This window comes from Schistosoma haematobium, chromosome 3 (genome assembly GCF_000699445.3).
Source record: "Schistosoma haematobium chromosome 3, whole genome shotgun sequence".
NCBI classification, from domain to species: domain Eukaryota; kingdom Metazoa; phylum Platyhelminthes; class Trematoda; order Strigeidida; family Schistosomatidae; genus Schistosoma; species Schistosoma haematobium.
The window spans coordinates 14,773,616-14,783,208 of record NC_067198.1 but is presented as its reverse complement, the minus strand read 5'-3'; positions in this window follow the sequence as shown (position 1 = coordinate 14,783,208).

Here is a 9,593-nt window from a genome sequence, read left to right as displayed (position 1 = left end):
AATCTTTCAATTATAATCCCTCGAGGGAGAAATGATAAAATTTGGTAAAAGGACGGATGACTGTCCGAAAAATCACCTAGTATTTTCACTATACCAAACAGTATTATTATTATTAATGGCAATTGAGTCCTCAGTAATGTCACACAGGTCTCTCAGTGCGAAACATTCTCAGAATAATTTTCAGTAGATGAATATAGGTGTTGCTTTTAAATGTGAGAAGGTAGATACAACAAAATATTGATAAATTTCACAGCTGTAAACAGATATGGTCACTTTTATTGATCCTCAATTGTTCATTCTTTCTGAGGTCGAATTCATCAGTCATAGAAATAGATATAAATAAAAATGTGTGGTTAGTAAATTATACTAGGATTCTTTAGTGAATTATCTGTATTTAATAAGATTATATCCAAATATTTGGTGGATCTGTCAAGTATAATAATCCAGTAAACCCTTTTCTAATGTACATTTTTGGTTGAAAAATAATCCATTTGAAGATAAATGACTTTGTAAGTTGAATAAAGTTACTGAACAAATGCTTTAAAAATTTAAGAGAAAATTTCTTACCAGAATGGGGATTTATGGAGATTGAAGTAATTTTAAGTTTGATTCATGAGTCGATCTAGGCTAGATCATCATTGGAAACCTAGAAGCACTGGATAGCCATTTTGTCCTTAGTGTGGAACTCTTCAGAAGTGCACATCTACGATCACCATGCGAGACTCAAACTCATTATGTTCGGTCTCGCCATTCTGATAATATATATGTACTCACTAGTGACTGGTTTCAAGACGGATTTTCTACAGTTCTAATGAGAAGCTGTAACCAGTGGAGTCCAATTCGTGCTGGATGAAAACAGTTATCCACCGAAGACAATGAATCAGGGGTTGCACAGCAATTCATGGATCAATTGAAGTTAGACATTAACACCATTAGATGCCGGCTTAGTGGTCTAGGCGTTAAGCGTTAGCGCTCGAGACCAAAATTCTATGGTTCTAGTCCTATATACTGGGTCATGGATGAGCTGTAGTGTCGGTTATTATCTTAAGCCCATATACCTTATTCTAGCTTTCGGACAGCCCATTCTATTCATTCTACTTGAGTCACATTCTGACCTTGTTATTTATTCGCTTATCAATCTTGACTGTTTTTATATGAGCGCATATACTTGTGTACATTTCTTATCTCATTACTCATCACGTGTTTGTAACTTATTTTTATGTGACTATAAATATTGATTAACGCTTGGTTAAATGGGAGTTGGATTACCATCCATCTCCACTCTGCGTCGTTTCTCTTCTCTCTATCCCATTCGCTTTATATACAAAATATATGTATTCACAAGTCCATTCTCGTTATTCGACTTATTTAATTCCGTTATTGACTAACGCGATTTAAGTCGATTATTATATACGAGGATAGGCGATAACAAACATTCATAAAGATCTTCTTGGAGTCAGATCTCAGGCCACTGAAGTGGAGAGCCCATCAACAAACATCGTCCGATCTAAATGACGACAAAGTAAACGGCCCCACTAAAGAGCACTGCTAAGGAGTCCCGTACTAGGACGAAGTGGCTATCCAGTGCTTACATAACCACCAAAGGTGTTTTAGTTAAATCAATCTAAAAATCATAAAATAACAATTTTATGATAACGAAGTTAGGATGAATACTTATTAAATTCAAATAATTCCTTTAGAACAACACCTAAAAGGATAAGATGAATTTATTCTATTCCTTCACTAAGTTACTAATCTCAACATATGACCAGAATAAATTCTCTTATAACTTCGTATATAGTTAATGAGATATAAAACTAATTTCATTTTACCTTTTAAGTATTATTTTATTGTGATTTTCTAGCTGATAAAGATAAACAAATATATGAAGTTTCATAAAGTAAATATCACGTGATGGCAGGAATCACTTTCTACTTGTGGCAGATATATATATATATATATACAAATGCCCTTCAGTTTGTTCGTATATATTTTCCTGTATTATCAGTTTGTTCTCGATGGAAAATCAATATCTATTTATATTAATTCAGTTCAGTTAGTGATATTAGAGCTTTGTTTCCATGATAATAATGAATTTCTAATCATAAATGGTTGAGAATTGTTCGAATTATAAACAGTTAACTGGTATTTTGCAATTATGTAATGTAAGAAATAAAGTTCACAGAATCCATAACATACGAAATAATGAATCTTTTTCCAGTTTTAATTTATTTTCAAAGAAATTTCAGAAAATGGCTAACAGAAAAGAAATGTAAATTAGTAGACTCTCACAACTGATTGATCACTGGATGGTGATCAATGTCATGCGTGTCAAGTAATTATTTAGTGCAGATCGAATGCTATTGACCATGTTGCAATGTGGCCACCAGTCTAAGGGACTCGACACTGCGTGCATTATATATTGAGATTAGATGGTGGTTGGAGGTAGTCGACAGGAAACCCTGGACCCGGGTTTCGTGCTACTTGGCACTCTGCAGATTGATACTATATTACATTCAATTAAAATTACAGCAAGTATTGTAGTGAATCAAAAACATTCATTTGGAGCAACTCAGTAAAATAAATGGGAGCAATGGCAAATAAAATTAAGTATTAATCTCATATATCAGTTAACACTGTTATAATTTAATCCTCAAGGAATGCATTGGTAATATAGTTAACTTGCATTAAAATATATACTACTGAACAATATGCAAATATACCTTTATGTGGCTAGACTATAATTTATGGATGAACTAACCAGATTTACGAGAATAGGTCTGAGGTTTTGGCACGAAGTTCATTCATCCATTTGGCTAAATAGAGTCTTGGCATTATAGCTGATGTCAGTTCATGATGAAAACCCTAAATCTAATTCCGAATCCTAACCATCAACTGTAAATCATAATCCTTATTCTTCAATCTGCTTTAAAACCCTCATTTAGCCCTAGTAAGTAGGTAAACACTCTCAATGTCACTTTAACGTCGCTCAAAGATGGTCCAGAAATTATAGTCTCACCCTTTATGTTGAAATGAACATAACTGAAAACCACTAACGTTTACATATAGACCCAAGGATGGTTGTTATTATATTTACTGGAAAAATGTGGAAATCATGGATAGAGGAAATTCCAAAAACACCAGAGAATTTTTAGAAGCTTGACACTCAGGTTAATCAGCAATCAACAAGCACATTGAAACCGAACCAATTTATTAACCAATCAGGAGAATTATGCACAAACATAAGAACATAAATCAAACCAATGGGAGATACAACCAAAACAAAGAAGTAAACAATGACAAGTTCAAGGTCAACAAGAGCCAATCAACGTCGAGGTCCACAGGACAAGCTGTGAACCACATGCGGAGAGATTCGAACGCTTCACTTCTATCAGAAGTTTGTGCTGATGATGTCCTTCAGAAGAACGATGAAAGCTCCACGACCAAACCATCCAGCTCAGAGAACAAAACTCCATCAAAATATGTTTACAGCAATATGTATTCTATATCGTATTGAATTCATATAATTTTCTCCCTAAAATAATTCGTATCTTAATTGTTACGATTATCAGTATTCAAAATTTAATGTCTTTTCTTACTAGTAGCTGTGTATTTTGTTGAAAAAAATAGTTCTTGCTAGTACGAACCGATTGTTTTAGTGATCTCCTGATTGTAAATTATTGAAAATTGAGATAACATTGAATTTACCACCGGATTTGATTTCTTTATTGTATAACATTTAGATTGTACAGAGCTCTTCATACGTTACTAGGATTTATCGGTGTCGAATTTGTATTTCTTCCTGGACTTGTCTAGATTTTTGCTTTGTATTACTTGATGTATTATCTTCTTAAAAATGACCAAGGTTACATTTTAGCTTGATTAAATACTGGTATTGTAGTGAACAGAACACGGGTGGGGACAATCGGATGTATTTCACAAAATTACAGGACTTGTTAATAAAATCTAATAATCATAAAGTAAATGCTTAATTTGCAAAATGTCCACTAATTGTCTCAAAATGACTCAGACTTCATTGTTCTTGCATTTTCATACAAATTGCATTCTGTTTCCATTCTTTATTGTCCGATCCTCTTGTCTCTCTGCTGCCAGACCTTCTGTTCACGACTAACATCATATACTACTTATGTCAATATAAGTAGCACACACCATAGTATGTTCACTTGTTATAACTGAAGATTGATATTGTTTCCGATAAAACTTTAGTTAATGTAATCTTCCTGTTGTTGTCAACCTGAAGCGTACATTTGAACAGAACATGAACGATAAAGGTAAAAATCATATCAATGTGTGAATAATTTGTTTTCATGAAATTGAATTATATATTCAATATACTAATTTGTTTTGCATAAATTAGTTTTCAATATAATATAGTCAAATAGTTCATATTTCCACTATTGTTATTAGGACGGAACGCGCGTCCTGGATTTCACTACTAGCCTCTATCCATCTTTGCTTACAAAGCTTGTGACTAGAAGTAATATCGAGGCAATACGCACAGGATGCACATATGTCTACAAGAGACTGATCAATTGCAATCCTAAACAACAATGGGTATATATATATATCGACCTTGATCAACGCATATTTTACACTCACATATTTTGATTGAGGTTCACAACTTCATCAACTAACACATCATTTGTACATAGTACTCAACGTCTAACCTCACAATATCTCACTTAGTGGTCCCACTATATATAAACAACGCTTAGATAACATATGTGCTTAGATGCTAAATATTTTATCCATTTCAACAGCTTTTCTAGGTAATGTTTAATAGATAAAAGGTCATGTTTAGCAAACAGATAAACTCCATAATTGTTATTTGTTAGGCGGATAGATGTTACACCTGGCCTATAGAAAGGTGGAGAAATCCGAGAGAACTATGTTGGTGTTTCACAAATTTCGAATGAGGGTAAAGTCGTTAGTACACCTGAACAGGCAAAGAAAAAAAGAACAATGTTCGCGCAATATGATCGATGCATTTTACTCTACTTTCTTCGAGAATACATTGATAAACATTAGACATTATTTTTATTAATATATACCGGGTCAGATTTTGTCACCTCATCCTTCTATGAATGGATCATTTTTAAAACGTACGAAAGCGTAACTGATAGTGTGATCAAAAATTAACACATTCAGACGAATAATGTTTATAGAAATCACGAAATTATGACGTACTACTGCCAGCACTTGAAGAAAGTGACTGAAAATAATTTGAAATACTCTAATAGTCAGTTTAGAGGTAACGGAAACTGAATATTGACATACAAATATAAGAACAATTTTTTTGGACTAAGGGATGAAGACTAAACTTAGGGCATTTTAAATTTTTAATTAATGAAGAAATAAGTACTTATCTAAAGAACGTAAACAGTGAAGATTATAGGCACATGATACGTTCGCAATATAATTTTTTAACCATAAACGTGGAGTTAACAACCTGGTAAAGAGTTAAACAACTAAAGATTGATTAGAATGGTGGTTAATTATCTATAAAAAATGTTGAACGATGGTCGTACAATATCGTAGATTGATTAAAGTTATACATGAACACCGTTGGTTGATGGTTTATTGATCTAGAGGTTAAACGTTCACATAGAAGGCCAAAGGTCCTGGGTTCGATTCCTGTATGCACGGTTGTGAATGAACGCTGCTAAGGAGTTATATACTAGGATGAAACGACCATCCGGTGCTTCCAGGTTATCGATGGTGCCCCAACAGTGATCCGTTCAAGATTTTAATGAAACTTGATAATCTCCACAACCCTATACTGATGTTTGTGAATGGTAACCGAAGAAATGATGTCCACATAACTCTACAGCCTTTGCTTTGGTACTTTATAGTTTAAATAAGCTTTAGAAAATCCAAATGTTTTAACTCTCGCTTTTGTAATAAAACAAGTGTATTTGATCTAAAAACTACTGTCATGTTTGAAGGATGTATGTATACAAATTGCCTTAATTAAAATAACCCTAATGTTATTCTTTTCCTTTGTGGGGAATTCACATGTCATCACTGATAAGATTAATTTAACCGAACAAATATTTAGATAATCTGTATTTATAATGGGGATTTGTGGAGATTCTAGTAACTTTAATATATTGAATTCGTGAGTTGATCTAAGCTAGACCACCCTGGAAAACCTAGAAGCACTCGACGTCCGTTTCTTCCTATTGTAGAACTCCTCAGCAGTGCGCATCCACGATCCCGTCCCGTAAGATTCGAACCCAGGGCCTATCAGTCTCACGTACGAACGCTTAACCTCTAGACCATTGGTCTGGACGTTATCTAACGGTGTTAAAGTCTAACGTAAGTCGATCCATGATCTTGCGCAACCCTTCATCCATTGTCTTCAATGGATAACTGTCACACAATTGACACGGATTGGACTCCACTGGTCAAAAGGTTCACATACATTAATAAAGTAATTCGTGCTTTCTACCAAGTTTCCGAATTTGTTTAGTCTTTTTGATAATAATAATAATAATTAAAGATTAGCCATTGTTGTATCATTCATTACACCATACTTCCGTTTTCAGACCCAAATTTTCCTTACATTTAAATATCAATAAAGTCAATAAACAGTAAAATTCGAAACCGTCGACTTTCAGCACTGAGCTTCCAATGTTACGCAATTGAATCTGTTAGATGACTTTTTAAACCAGTGAGAAATATATATCTTACTAGTTAAATAACAGATATACTAATTTGAAGTTAGTATTTTGAGGAACTTTACGAACTACTCGATTAGATTCTTTACTATAAACAGCTTTTGATGTAATACGCTACGCTCTACTAAATAACTATACAATACAAAAAATTTTTAAGAACTAAAAAGCAAACTTCTAATTGCCATAGACTGATCTTCTCACTTGGCTACTTCTGATTGGCGCACCATATCAGTTTTTAATGTACTGACTATTCCTTTCAATAAGTCATATTTGGGCGTTTAGCTCATAAATGTATTGTTGAATGAGATGTTTAAAGTGCCATGGTTGGATTCTAGATTAGAGCAGTAGTTGCTTATTTTATTTTATACTCACGTGGAAGCTATTACCTTTTAAAAGTACAGCATTTAAGCATTAAATGTATTCACGAGTTTTTACCCCTCAAATAAAACTCACTAAATACTCCAAGACTATCCAGATAACAGTTTTGAAGAATACTTTGCGAAATAACAGTTAAATTGGACATAAAAAGGTCTTGGCTACTAAATACATTTCAAATAATAAACAATCACAAAGTATGTAATTCAGGTGGATCATTTCAATGGAGTTAAGTTTTCTGTTCTAGATTGCTTGATTTTAAAGTTTTCAATGTTTTTTGTTCTGGACAACGATATTAGTACTTAATTCTTGTTTGAGTAAGCGAACATTTTGACGATGTTTCATTCTCTAAGCTGAATAGTTTAATCTTTAAAAAAATGATTTTATTCACTGGAATTCATTTTAAAGGAAATGAAAATAATTTCAATAGTTCAGATCATGAGTCAATTGAAGCTAGACCACCATAGAAAACCTGGAAGCACTGGACGGCCATTTCGTCCTATTATGGGACTCCACAGCAATACCTCATAAATCTAAATAAAATAATAAATAATTCACTTGGTATTGTTTTACTTAAATCTTCCCACTGATATTTTAGGACTGAAATTGATCAGTCCCTTATTGGCATATGTGCATACTGTGCCTATTGCCTCGATATTGCCTTAATTTACAAACATTATAAATGACAAGAATCAATGAGTTTATTGTATAATTAACCCTTTGAATAGGATTACTGATTAATTTTGTAAATATTTAGGAGAACATTTTAACAAAACAATAGTGGACGGTGGCTCAATTTCGTGGATTAGTTGAAGTTAAACATTGACATCGTTGGATGACGGCTAGATCATTGGTCTAGAGGTTAAGCGTCCGCACGCAAAACCGATAGATCCTGGGTTTGAACCTCATGGGGCTGGATCGTGGATCTGTACTGCTGAGGAGTCCCATCAAACTAGGACCAAAGGGCCATCCAGTGCTCCCAGGTTTTCCATGATGTTCTTGCTTCAACTGAATCATGAATTCAACCATAACATTTTAACATTGTTTTAAAAAATTGAAAATTTACCCAACATAAAGTTAGTAGCAAGTAAATGTATCAGCAACAGTCCATTAACTAACTTTTAAATAATTAGCATATAGACAAACAAACATAATTTACAGAGTAAGCAGGAATCTATACATAACAATCACATGTTCATATCATGTGATTTGATTTGACCAAAAATATACTCTGAAAATATTTTCTCTTTATCATATGACTTTTGATCATTTATCATATCATATATATTAGTGTACTACTTTCAATCCATTTATACTTAGATACTTTCTAAATTAATTATGCAATATACATATCATAAATCTATTCTAATTAATTCTTTCATAGGCAGACGTTTAAGAACATATTACTTTGATTTTTAAGGAGAATAAATATCAGAAGTGGTTTTGTGGAGATTGTAGTAATTTCAATAGTTGAGATCATGAGTCATTTGAAGCTAGACAATCATGGAAAACCTGGAAGCACTGGACGGCTATTTAGTCCTATTGTGGAACTCTTTAGCATTGCACATTCACGATGTGTTGCTCAATTTCGTGGATTAATTGAAGTTAGACATTAACACAATTATATGCCGATCTAGAGGTTAAGCGTTCACGCGCGGTACCGATAGGTCCTGGGTTTGAATTTCATGGGGCGGGATCGTAGATGTGAACTGTTGAGGAGTCCCATACTGGGACGAAACGGCCGTCCAGTGATTACAAGTTTTCCATGATGGTCTAGCTTCAATTGACTCATGATTTCAATCTGTGAAATTTCTAAAATCTACACAAACCCCTTCTGATAAGACAGAATTCTATGAATTAATGTAGTTTTTGATAGAATGAAAGAGGTGAATCATGAGAATTTGACAGATTCATAGTGAATCTCATTTTTGTTGTATTTATAAGTAGGATACGAAACGAATAGTTTATTTTATTCCAGATTGATTAGCTGGTTACGTACAATGTTACATTGTAGATATTTTATCCACTCAATGAAGTTCATCAATATAACCTTTCTGAATGACCAGATACAATCACTTTATTATTTGGAAGTAATATTGACTTTTCAATCATTTACATCATAATTACTAATCAAAGTTCTTAAATACATTTCTGATGTAGTCATATGGTATCGAATATTTGCCGACAAAGGTGAAAACATAGAAAACAATGACTAGTTTAGAAAAAAAATTAGGTCATCTTTATGACCTTTAGTTAAAAAGTTTAGTTTTAGCTAATGCTTTAGACAATTTTATATACTCTGTGAAATTACTTTGTTAAATTAACCACTTCTTAGAGTTGATTTACATCATACACCCATCAGGTTCGTCTCCAATAGAGTATCAATTTGCTATGAATCACAATATTGGAACAGTATTTACAAGAACCTTATTTTACAAAATTTAATAGTTTAATTCTTTTTAGTATTTCATAATATAATATTTAATATAAAGCCTTTCAATGTAGTCAGTTCACTAT